This window comes from Mus musculus, chromosome 7 (assembly GCF_000001635.26).
Source record: "Mus musculus strain C57BL/6J chromosome 7, GRCm38.p6 C57BL/6J".
Lineage (NCBI taxonomy): Eukaryota > Metazoa > Chordata > Mammalia > Rodentia > Muridae > Mus > Mus musculus.
In genome coordinates this window covers 35,811,321-35,824,860 of record NC_000073.6, presented here as the reverse complement: position 1 = coordinate 35,824,860, position 13,540 = coordinate 35,811,321, and the positions used below count along the sequence as shown (strand labels likewise).

Below are 13,540 nucleotides of genomic sequence, written 5' to 3'. Positions count from 1 at the left end.
TCTTCAGTAATTATACAGCAATACTGTAATAATCTGACAGCAATTGACAAGATAAAAGTGCACAGTAATCATGTATTGTGCCTGATGTAAGCAGTATGGTATCACCTAACACCGTGCCTTTTATAAAACTGCTCCATAGCTTGGGAACCCCCTCCCAGTAGTGAATATGCTTCTAAGGGGGAGGGGGTGTTACCTTTCTGTGTTTCTATTATAGACATCTCTCAGTAAATTTCTCTGACTCCTTTCATAAATACATTTCTTTATTTCTCATTTAAAAAAAAAAACACCTTCTTTCCTGAGGGGATTTCATATATGAGCCGGCCCCTCCTATATACAACCATACATGATAAAAGGCCAGATGATACGAAAACACGAAAGCAGACAATAGGATGCTAAATGCAGTCCAGCAGACGGAAGGCATTATGGGTACGTTAACATCTTCAAAAGGAATATTTTACAATGCAAAAAGAAAATCTAGTTTTACTGCAGCATAAGACAAGACCCAGCTTTCTCACAATTTATCACTAATTTCTTCATTTTGTTGTTTTGGATGTGCTTTTAGAACATGCCGGACAACTAGTAAAAACGAGTACACAATTCAAATGACGTTTTCGTTAAGTTTTATTGACTTAACGCTCTGATAATAAAATTATAACAATCAGTGTTATTCTGATTTATAGCGATTTTTCCTTTCACTTTGTAATGAACTCGGAGTGCAGCAGAATTGAATGTGGCGGTGCTGCCACCTCAAGGTCCCTCACTGCAAACGAGATGGCTCAGTTCACCCTGAGCACACTCGAACACAGAAGTAGCCAAGGGCATCACGGATGGAAATACTGCCCCACAGTCATGTCATGGTAAATCTGAACATTTATTTGCAGTGAAACCGTGGGTTTTATATGCAATTTCTAGTGAAAAGATATCCCAGTCATGCCAAAGTGCACTGTGGATGCCAGGTCCAAGAAGAGAAGGAAGCTATTAGACCACAGTCCAGGGGAAACGTCAGCACGGCAAAATGAACAATAATCTTTGCATAGTTACCACATTGGCATGGCTTAATCCAGATATACTGGCTTCTCTAAAAAGAAAAGCCATGCCCTGATGTGTTTCTCTTGTATTATTGGTTCTTGGCTCCTTCTTCATCTCCAGTCTCTCTCTGTTGTTGACCTCATGAATTTGACACCCCCCATCTGGATTTTCCTGATGCATCGCTCATACCAGCCAAAGAAATCACCGCACACTAAATTCCTCATGGAAACCCGAGCTATTTTATTTTTGTTTTGTTAATTTTTATGATTTATTTATGTTTGTCTGTGTGGGCATGGGCAACAAGTGCAGGTGCCCTTAGGAGCCACAAGGGGGCATCAGATTCCCCCCTCCCCCCCCCCCCCACCCCCCTCTCCGATCTGAAATCACAGGTGGTTGTGAAACACCTGCCGAGGATGTTGGGAACTAAACTCACTGGTTTTGCAAAGTGGAAATGAAAGAAATGCATCGGTATTTTTCCTCCAAATTTTAAAAAGCATATACCTTCTGACCAGGAATCCCCTGTTCTAGCAATTTGTTTCTCCAGCACAAGGTCACGTGTCCCAAAGCACAGCTGACGGGGTAGCTCACTACAGCAAGGGGTTGCCAACAAGTGTTGTGTCCTTCAGCACAAGACTTGTAAAGGAAGGCGAAGCTGGAAGACTGGATTCTGCACAGCCTTCGCAGTCAGCAAAGCAGCTCTGTATGTACCAATATGGCACCATTCCTCAAATCATATGGCTGAATAAGGCCAGGGAGTAATATGTAAAACAGGGTGTATGTGTTTACATAGAGTCTCTTTGGAAAAAAAAACACACAATAAATCATTAGCAGTGATTCCTTTGTAGAGGGGCTGGTAGTAAGTATAAGGGAGACCTCATTGTTAGTATGTCCATTTCTGTCTTGAATTTTATACTGCATATGCTTATTAATGACTCAAAATGTGTAAATAAAAATAAAACCTTTTGAAAACTGCATTGGATTGCAATTCATCACGAAAGTCAATAACTGTGAAGAGACAAAGGAGGCTTGGAAGTGGGGAGAGAGGAAGGAAGAGAGAACCACGGGACAGGAAAGGAAAGGCTGCCAGCCAGGGGCAGAGATCTTCTGAGAGCCCCGTGCTCAGTCGGATCCAGCTGCACCCGCATCCGTCCCGTCTCCTCCCTGCCTCCCATCTCCTCTGATTTGCCATCCATTTTCCTTCTACTCGTCTGTTCGCATTTCAACTTGTCTGATTCCTTGTGTTCTGCCTGCCTCTAGGGAGCCTCTATCGTCTTCTCTACCAGGAGGCTCAGAGCCAGCCCTCTTGCTCCTAGTGCCAGTACATGGCCGTGCTTGCCAGGTACACGATTCGTGCACCCTGGACGTACAAAGAGTGTGAAGAAGCGGCATGAAGATTAAGAGTCCCATCTGCCATCCGCCCTCTACTGGAACTCAAAGTAGTCTGCAAAGTTGTCTGTGCTCCGCTTCTTCTCTAAGACGCCATAGCCATGAACTTATCCTCCCCACGATCAACGCCGGCCAGCATGCACCAGGAGGATGCACCGGGAGCTGGAGAAATGAAATGCTACAATCTTGCAAGAAGGCGATGAGACCCACAGTGTTGCGCATGGATTCTGAAATGTCTCCCATGGTTTTAAAGTTTTGGTCCCTAGCTGGTAGTGCTATTTTGGGAGGTTCTGAAAACTTTAAGATGTGGAGCCTAACTGGAGGAGGACAGACCCTTGGAAGGTATATTTACCCCCTCCCACTCTCTCTCTCTCCCCCTCCCCACTCTTCTCCCCTCCCTCTCCCTCCCTGCCCCTTCCCTGCCTCTCCTCTTCCTGCAAACCCTGATTCAAATGTCAGCTCTTCTCTGCCACAAGATCTCCCAACCATGATGTTCTTCTCAGGTGCAAGGAACCAAGGAACCATGAACAGAACTCTCTGAAACCATGAGCCAAAACATATGTTTTTTTTTTTTCCTTGTTTCCAACAGGCAATTTGGTCATGGTGATGCAAAGGGAACTAACACACACAGTCTCACAAATGGACTCAGGGCCACAGTAAACTAGTGAGGAGACTGTATTGGAGATGGCTGCAGAAGGGCTGAGGAAGAGGGAGAGGGGGTGAAGAGACCATCTCTGGCTCTTGGCTTCACGTCTTGACTGGATTTCCTTTGCCTTTTCTTCTTTTATTAAAACATCTCATTCTTCTCTGACTTCTTTCAATGGCACATCATTAACAGTGAAGCCAAAATTCCATTTGGTATTATGTAATAGCACAAAGTCCACCACATTCCCATCAGAATAGTTTCATAAGCCACGGGTGTGCAGCATTTCACAGGAACATATATTTCTGCTACCCAACTCTCCTATGCACAGATTGAGTCTCTTTTGTTACCAATTTTAAAATGCCACAATTCGAGCTAGCCCTGCACCAAGCCAGTGCAATTTTTAAAACAGCCCTGTCGTCTTCTCTACGTTATTTGAAGGTTATTTGGAAAGCTAGAAGCAGAGGCTGGAGAGACGGCTCAGTGGTTCAGAGCATGTTTTGCTCTTACAGAGGACCTAAATTTGGTTCCCAGCACCTAGATCAGGTGACTCACAAATGCCTGTAACTCCAGCTCCAGGGGATTTGATGCCCCATTCTGAACTACAAGGGCACTGTCTTCATATGTACATACATACATACATACATACATACATACATACATATTGAAGCTAACTCATTTAAAGTTAGAGGAAACCTAGTGGCTGGAAAGATGGCTCAACAGTTTGATTACTAACCTAAGTTAGGTTCCCGGCATCCACCTCGGGCCTACTGTGCCCAACATTCTGCCCTAACCATGTGGTTCTGGGCTATATAAGAAAGCTAAGCTGAGCAGCGGTGACACACGCCTTTAATCCAAGCACTTGCGAGGCAGAGGCAGATTGACCTCTATGAGTTCAAGGCCAGCCTGGTCCACAGCATTCTCTGTGGTCCTTAGTGAAATGAGTTACTTGGTGGGAGGCAATGATGTATAGAAGAGCTGAGTTCCTGCTCTAGCTTCACTGAATGGTAGACTGTAACCCGAATGCTGAAATAACCATTTCTCTTCCCTGCGTTGTTCTTGTTCAGAGTGTTTATCACAGCCACAGAAAGGAAACGAGAACACCCCATCAGAGACACTTCCAGAAAGAAAGGTAGTGCAGAAACTGGGCCACGACAGGCCTGCTGGACCCTAGGGGAGGCTCTGTGCTTGAGCAGCCCTGGACACACCGCCTGACTACTCTGCCACTTTCTGACAGCCAGCCATCACTCTAGGACATAAATTTTAAGATAAGCAATGCAGGAAGATAGAGAGAGCAAACTCAGAGAGCAACAAAGAAAATTTCTGAAGATTAAGGGAAGTCCGAACCCAGCCAAAGACAGGAAATAAATGTTCATTGTCTGACTCTTCCTCCTTCATTTCCTTCCTCCTTCCTTCTCCTTACTCCTTCCTCTTTCCTTTCAAGACTTCCACGTGCACATGAAATAAGAAACTACTTCAAACGCATGTTCGCCTCCACACCCAACCTGTCAACCCCAACGTACCAATGGACACTTTTCAAACTACTCCCACCTGCGCAGGTGATGCAAACTTGGTTCTGAAAAACAGTTCTAGAATTCCGAGCCTCGCTGAAAGACATAAGGTGTGTCAAGAGAGGTGGAAAGGAGCAGGGTCAGACTCTAAAGCCATGGCTACATCCTCATCGAACTGAGCCCTGAGCACAGCAAACCTATGGGATTGTAGAAAGGTCACCCATGGGAGAGCCAAAAGGGACACTTGAGGGGATAAAAGAACTCCTTGAGGCAGTGCCTGTGGGAGGAGGAAGGAATTTTCTAGAAAAGGGAGATTAAGGAAACTATTGGTTAGCCAAGTCTCAGACAGGACATCTGCTGTGATTATCATTAGCTATTGCCAATCTGATGTGAAGTCCCCCTGTCCCGTATTCCCAGTATAGTAGCAAAGTGGAGTGGACAGTTCTACAGCCATCACTGGTGTGCCAGAGTTTCAAAGATTTTTATTCCACATTTAAGAGATTTACAGGAAATCTCCAGACAGTTGAGCTGAGGAGCTCAGACTGTCTTTCCTCTGGCAGGAAGCCAGCCATTTGGAAGGGTGGCTTTAATTCCTGGGATATGGAGTCACACAGTCAGGAAGCAGCCCTGACCCCAGTAAGGTCAGTGCTGTGGCCAACTACCCTGGGCTCAATTTAGAGACATAACTATGGCAACGACTGTGCCCAATCGGTTATTAGAGGAGATTTATTGACGGATATGCTTGAATAGCAGGGCCATTAATTGCAATTACCAGACAAGACACTTTGCTCATCTTGGGGGACTGAATGCCAAAATGCCCTAACAACTTTAAAATCCCATTTGCTCCTGAGCTCTTTGCTGGTCTCACAGAGTTTGCTCCAGATTCCCAGTCCTGAAGGTGGGGCTGATGGGGGCGGGGAGGAGAGAAAGGGGCATCACTTGACATGGCCCCAGCTTGAGGAAGACAGCAAGAGCTTGGTGCTGCTTAGGCGAGAGCTCAAGGATTTGCATGCAGTCCCTACTAGACCATCCTTTGAAAACGCAAGGGAGGCAAAAGCAGAACCGCTCTCTGGATCCCACCAACAGCCATAAATAAAACCCCTTCCTCCTTTGCTTTCTAACCCACAATGGCCATTTTCTCCAACATACTCGGCTCAGGCTCTACCCACTGCTCATCCCGAGTCTAGAAAACTTATCACCGGATTTCATCCTTCTGGTCTACCTCAAGGTAGTCTCCCCTGAACACTCCATTCTGTACTTTATAGGGTCTCTCTATGTAGCCCTGGCTATCCTAGAAATTACTATGTAGACCAGGCTGGCGTTAAACTCACAGATATCTCCCTGCCTCTGCCTCTCAAATGTTTAAAGGTGTGGGCTACCCCACCCAGCCCTCCTGTACCTTCGACCCATTTCTTAGCACTGAAGTTGTACTATGCATTGATCTGTCTGTTCACTGACCTCTTTCTCTTTCTCTGGTAAGACTCTCAGATCCATGAGAGCAGACATTCACTCTGTTCTTTCCATTGCTGGACTGTAAGTGTCATACACAGCACCTACCAACACTCAAAAAGCATTATTAAGGCCCAATCCGATGGCTCAGTGGGTCGAGGTGTTAGTATGGAGGTCTGATGACTTGGGTTCAATCCCCAGGTCCCATAGAGTGGAAGAAATGAACCAGCTCCAGAGAGTTGTCTTCTGACCTACACACACACTCCACACATTAGGTGAGTATTTGTTGAAAGCCAAGTGTGGTGGCACATACCTGTCATCTCAGCACTCAGGAGGACGTGAGGCAGAAGGATCATGAGTTCAAGACTATGTGCACATACATGCAAATGTCCACTCACATAAAATAAAATGAAGAAATCCTATAAAAATAAAATATTTTAAATATACATATAAAAGCGTACCTTTGGGAGGAGAGCTAAAGAGATAGTCCAGTAGTTAAGAACATGAACTGCTTCTTCCCAGCATTCATGCATGCCTGGTGGATTGCCACCACCTGTAACTCTGGAAACAGGGGATCTGATGCCCTCCTCTGGCCTCCTCAGGCACTGCACTCATGTGGCATACACAGAGAGACACATAAATATGTACCAAGTGAGGAGATCACTTGGTAATTTCTTCTTTACAGACAAAGCACCAAAATTGTACTTGTATTGAAGTCAGTGAGGTAGATAATGGTTTAGAGTCTTTCAAGAGAGAGTTGAATGTGGCTTTCCAATCCAAAGCTGTGGAAAGTCAAACCCCACTTCGTAAACTATCTGCCAAGGGTCTAGACTACAAGAATTCTCTAGTAACAGACATGAACATTCCTTACTTGTGATACTGCGAATGGGCTGTATCAAGTACCCCCTTTATTTTTCATCTTCTTGCTGTGATGAACATGGTGACTCAAGATACTGGAATTTTCCGTACACAGCACTGAGGCCCGCTGTCTTAGTTAGGGTTACTATTGCTGTGATGGAACACCATTCCCAGACCTCACATCAGCAGTGTATGGAAAGGGGTTGACACTGATTGAGTAAGACACACAGAAGCTATAGCTATGAGGCCTAAGACCTGAAGAGTGGGTTATGGGATTGAACCTAGTCAGAAAGGACAAGGAAGGCCCCCCTGAAAAAATAGTTGTTCGGTTAAGACCCAAAGACTGAGCGAAGCACACTGGGGGACAAGGGAGTGAAACATCTGGAAAGCCAAAACACACTTCTATGAGGATGGACAGACATGATGGAGATGAGGCTGGCCAGCACCAGAAACATCAGGCTGGACCTTGAAGGATGTCACTTGGAGATTCTCAGGCTCCTCCAAAAAGGAAAAGACTGACAGGCTAATGCTTTAATTTGGAAATCCTGTCCTCCAAAGGCCTACATAGTAAAGGCTTGGTCACAGGACCTCGGTGCTGTTAGGAGACTTAGGAGCTGGGTGGGACGCAGTGGGAAGAAGGGGGTAACAGCATGTCCTCAAGACAGGTACTAGGCTGACAAGCTCCTCTTCTTGTTTCTCTCAGTCACCACAGGCAAACAGCTCTGCCTTGTCACATGCTTCTACCATGATGTCCTGCTTGGCCACAGGCCCAAAGCAACAGGACCAAGTGACCATGAACCAAGCTTTACTTGAGTTGATCTCAGGTGTTTACAACAGTAATAGAAAGCTTAAAATAAGCTAACGCACATATCCCATAGGTTAAATCAATGGTTTTCTGAGTGTCAGATCCATATGTTCTGGTTGCTGCAGTAGGAAACTGGAAAACAGACTAGGAAACCACAAGGAAAGGGCAATATCAAGGGTTAAAATGCAAAGGATTCCGTAGTTAATCAGAAAAAGAGGGCTGGGGAGATGGCTCCTAAGAACACTTACAGCTCTTCTGGAGGCCCTTCCGTTCCCAGCACCCACATCAGGCAGCTCACAGCCACATGTAATCCAAGCTCTAGGTGAGTATCTGACACCCTCTTGTGGCCTCCACAGGCACCTGCACTCACACATACACATGCCCCCACACAGACACACACATATACACATAACTTAAAGATAAAACAAATCTAAGAAGGAAATCAGAGGAGGTGGCATTCAGGGAACACACCCTGAGAGAGACATGTGAGGCCACCACCACCGAGGGTTCAGGGACCCAAGGAGCTGGACTATAGTTTGCATTGCCCCTTTAACTAACACAGAGAAAGACAATATGGAAGCTGTGTTTCGTGTGCGGATGCCAATATTACTATGCATCAGTAGAGCAGGGTGCTAATTTTAATCTGCACAAAAATCACAAACTTTGCCTGCTGAGAGGAACCTTAAACAGCATCTGAATATTTGTGCATTTTCCAACACTCTCACAGATGCTTTCATGAATACCTTATTTCTTATTAATATGCATGCTTGGAATACTTTTTCATATTTTTTTTGAATTTTTACTCATTTTTCCTTTGTGTACGAGTGTTTTGCCTACTTGTGTACTCCATGTGTACAGTACACATGGAGGCCAGAAAGAGTCGGATGCCCTAGAATTGGAGTTGCAGACAGTTGTGAGCTGCCATGTGGGTGCTGGGAATTGAACCTGCATCCTCTGGAAGAGCAGCCAGTGCTTTTAACTAGTGAGCCATCTCCTTAGCCCCTGTTTGGAACACTTCAAATAAACTATATGTTTTCTTGTGAATTGGACCTATGTGCGTGGCCTTCCAGGCCTTCCTTACTCACACCTAAACATTAGGATGGGGACATACACACACACTCACATACAGGCATACACAGTGTATCCAGAAAGTACTCAGTGGATGCTATTAGCTGACTGACTTATTGACAGCCAACCTCAGGATGGTAATGAATCTGAAGATCAGCACCACACAGTGGAGAAGTTGATCACACTTCCACTTGGAAGAACTTGATTCTTAAAAAGCAAAAGGACAGGGCCAAAGGCACAGCTCGGCAATAGAGTACTTGATGAGCATGTACAAGGCCCTGGGTTCAAGGCCCAACACTGCAAACAACAACCATATATATACAGTGTATCCAGAAAGTGTTCAGTAGATGCTATTAGCTGACTGACTTACTGACAACAACCCATGGGCTGATAATGAATCTGCTGGTCAGTACCACACAATGGAGAAGAGACTATATGGACTTCCAAAGCATGCCCTACAGCTCCTAAAAGAATGAACACACACACAGAGAAGGCTATAGAACCTGAGTCTCAGCCCCTTTCCACACAGGGAAGATGGGGCCTTCCATCTGTCAGAGTGGACTTGAACCAAACAGAATACAAAGGGTGCCATGCAGCTGACTGCAGATCGAAGGGAAATGAAAAAAGTAGGCACCATGGAGTGTGCTGTCCTAGAAGAAAGGAAGTAGTGGGTGTTCTTAGGGGATAGCTGAGGCCACCACCACTTTCTTTCACTGATCCCTGAGTGTCACCCTGGCCACCTACCAAGTTCCTGTGCTCTGAGCCAACATTCTGTGTGTCGTGAATGTGTTAGTGCGCTCACTTCTCCAAACAGAGGACAGACATCTCGGGTGAAACCTGGAGAAACCAGCCCCTAGATGTCATTGTTGCCACTGAAATATCAAATTTGGAGCCTTTTGAACATTTAAATCTGAAGAGAGAGCGGTGTGGATCTGGGTAAGCCTCTTAAATCATGCAAATTCTATTCGCTTTCAACACCAAGAGCCAAGTCCAAAGGCTTCTGGACTTCTTAACCAAAATGTATCTAAATGGCAGGGTGTTAGGGGAGTTCAGTTGCCAAAAAAATCCATACTTAGGAAAAATAGGCCGAGCCCCGGGTGGTCATATGTGACTTGGCTCCAAAGTTCACGCTACAACTCTCAGCTGAGGACAGAATGGCTGGGTGACTCCGCCCACGTCTCCTCTCCTTTGTGTCCTTTGATGTCTGCTCTGCGACTGTCTGTCACTGGTGTGTACCACACACTAACACTTCCCATCCAGGACATGCTAAAGGAGCCAAGGGGCTGGCCATCTCTCAACTCCACTTCCAATCAGTGACCAAAAGCTCATGGACTCCCTCATGGTGTCCTTTCACTCTGGGTCACCCTTCTGTGAATCTTTTGCAATTGTACTATTTATTGATCACTGCCCATCAGTCATGTCAGTACCTCCTATATATTAAATTGTTTAAACTTTTTAGGGTGTATGGGTATTCTGCCTGCATAAACGGGTGGGCACACCATGTGCATACGTACCCAAGGAGGCCAGGACATGGTGTTGGAGGATCCCATGGAACTGCAGTTGTAGACGGTAGCAGACTGCCATGTGAGTACTAGGAATTGAATCCCAGTCTTCTAGAGAAACAGCCAGTGCTTTGAATTGCTGAGCCATCTCTCCAGTCCAGCTTTAAACTTTTTAGCAGTGCTTTGAGTATCATTATCCCCATGATATGATAAAATAAAGGACAGAGATTAAGTGTGGTGACTTGAATGTGCTTGGCCCATGGGAAGTGTCACTATTAGGAAGTGGCCTTGTTGGAGCAGGTAAGTCACTGTGGGGGTGGACTTTGATGCTTCTGTGCTCAAACTCCACCCAGTGTAGAAGGGAGCCTCCTCCTAGCTGCCTGCGAAAAACAGTCTCCTTCTGGGTGCCTTCGAATCAAGATGCAGAACTTCAGCTTCTTCTATAGCACCATGTCTGCCTGGATCCGGTCATGCTTCCCACCATGATGATAATGGACTGAATCTCTGAACCTGTAAGCCAGCCCCAGTTACATGCTGTGCTTTATAAGAGTTGCCATGGTCATGGTGTCTCTTCACAGCAATGGAATCCTGGCTAAGACATTAAGTAATATACTAAGTCTCACAGCTAAGACGTGCTAGAAGATTCTGAAACTAAGAGTAAAACCCATTTCACAGGCTAGACTCTTAGAACTCCCGAGCCATCACTAAGACTGACACCAAGGTTGCTAAGTAGATGTCAACTTTATTTTCTCTCCTCCCAAATACTTTCTTTGAGGTAGGTATTAGTTCATTAAGACAGGGTCTCACTTTGGAACCTAGGCTGCCCTCAAACTCTGCAAACCTCCCGTCCCAGTCCTCTGCCTACTAGCATAGCAGACACGTACCACCACACCCAGCTCCAAAAGACTGCTGTTGAGTTCCTCCTCTAGCTAAACCCACGCCCAGGAGCAGGTGTGCTTAGGCGAAATCACTCTCTCTTTCGATCGCCGACTATAGCTGCATTCAAGACTCTGCTGCCAGCCAGAGGAAATATCAATGAACACGACTGACAGGCTCCTGGAGCTGAGAGGGAACCACTCCCCCACCACCACCACCAGGGTAGACAGATGCGGAGGCAGCAACAGCACCTGTGACTCGAGACGGAACAGCTCACACACAAATGTGTGAAGAAGCATGGCAGAGCCCCAGGCACACAGCCTCCACCTGCGAAGCCCTCATGAGATGGTTTCCACCTGGTTCAGCCACAACTCCATGATGCCGTTCCAGCTGGCTCCCTGTCCCTGCACTGAGCCCTCCATGCCAGTCGGAGAACTCTCCAGCATCTGGGCACTTGATCTGCAGCATATCACACCTGCCTTCATGCCGGTCCTTTGTCTTCACACACACACACCCAGATGGTTCATACTTTTAATTTTATCTTAAGTGTGTGTGTACTGGCTAGTTTTGTGTCAACTTGACACAGCTGGAGTTATCACAGAGAAAGGAGCTTCAGTTGAGGAAATGCCTCCATGAGATCCAACTCTAAGGCATTTTCTCAATTAGTGATCAAGGGGGAAAGGCCCCTTGTGGGTGGGGCCATCTCTGGGCTGGTAGTCTTGGTTCTATAAGAGAGCAGGCTGAGCAAGCCAGGTGAGGCAAGTCAGTAAAGAACATCCCTCCATGGCTTCTGCATCAGCTCCTGCTTTCTGACCTGCTTAAATTCCAGTCCTGACTTCCTTTGGTGATGAACAGCAGTATGGAAGTGTAAGCCGAATAAACCCTTTCCTCCCCAACTTGCTTCTTGGTTTTGTGCAGGAATAGAAACCCTAAGACAGTGTGGGTATCTTGCCAGCATGTATTGTCTGTGCACCGTGTGGATGCCCGGTCCATGGAGGGCAGAAGAGGGCATGCAGTCCACTGGGGCTGGTGTTACAGATGGTTGTGAGCCACTATGTGGGTGCAGAGAATCTAACCTGAGCCTTCTGGAAGAGCAGCAAGTGCCCTTAACAACTGAGCCATCTCTCCAGTCCCTGGAATGATCACCTGGTTTGGAGGCTTCTTGCTACCAAGCGCTTGATCACAGGGCAATCTCTGCAAGGTGATTCTGTGAACGTCACTGGAGCTGAAGGAGAAAGGCAGGTCAGCAAGGTGAGTGTCACAGGAGCCTGCTCACCTCCTCAGAGAAGCCTGAAGGTGTCCACATGCCTGGTGCTGAGTATGCCATGCTCAGCTCAATACACATTGCAGCAGGACCCGCCTACCCGGGTCAGCACTTACCAGAAGGCCAGGGAAGGCAGGGAAACTGGGCCCTGGACTTTCCTCGGACACTAATGTGCATTTCCATGCCTTTTCCAATATTCTCCATGCTTGCTTTATCACCGTACATGAAGAAAAAAAAACTGAGGGCCTAAAGCCTACTTGCTATCTCTGGTTATTTGTTTGTTTTGTGGTTCTAGCTCCTTGGTTTAGTTTGGTTTCAATACTGGAGAAGGAACCTGGACCCCCAACTCTGAAGCAAACACTCTGCTGCTGAACTCTATTCCCAGTCCCCAGCCCCTTTCTTCCCCACTAAGGTAGTTTTTTGAGTTGTTTGTTTGTTTAAATTTTTAAGATAAAAGTCTCACTAAGTTATCCAAGTTGGCCTTGAATTTGCAATCCTCCTGTCTCAGCCTTCTGAGTATCTGGGATTACAGGTTCATACCACCTGGCTTGATTATGGACTTGATGTCTTCTTTATTTTAAGTCAGGGTCTCATAATGTAGCCCCAGTTGGCCTCAAACGGACCATCCTCCACTTCAGCTCCCTCTAAGAGGCAGGAATACTGACATCTGCCACCACACCAGCTTTCCTAATCACCAAAAGAAGCAAGAATTAGAACTTCATGCTGGCAAAATGGCTGCTGTCACCGTTGCCACTGGCTCCTCCTAGTCCATCAAGAGGAGCTGTCAAAATAACAAATGACATATTTTGAAGTCCAGGATTACCCCTCAGCTAGTCTTCCTTGGTGTGATAGGCAGTTACCTCTCCCTATAGTGTCTTTCTTCACCTCCAGCTTTTCATTTTCTTCCCGTGCTGCTCTCATCAATAAAGGTCTCTGCTCTAAGGAAAGAGCCCTTCTCAGGGAAGAATTTAGCAGTATCCGATTACAACCCTCCCGGGAAGCAGGTGCTATTACCTGTCAACAGGGTTTGGGGCATAGCAAATAGCTACCACCCCCACTCAGTTGGGCTCCTACCTGGCTCCCAGTCAGATAAAGTGGCAAAAGGAGACAGTCCTTTTGGAGACCTCAAAATCTCATTTTCATTCCCCT

The 13,540-nt window shown here is 46.3% G+C and overlaps 1 long non-coding RNA gene across 1 annotated transcript in view; it reads right to left on the bottom strand.

Moving 5' to 3' along the window:
* The window catches only part of E130304I02Rik (RIKEN cDNA E130304I02 gene), a 35,483-nt gene that overhangs the window by 13,214 nt on the left and 8,729 nt on the right, over positions 1-13,540 (bottom strand). Inside the window, exon 2 of the long non-coding RNA NR_033567.1 lies at positions 12,274-12,352. This is a non-coding gene — a long non-coding RNA (RIKEN cDNA E130304I02 gene). The remainder of the gene's footprint in view (positions 1-12,273; positions 12,353-13,540) is intronic.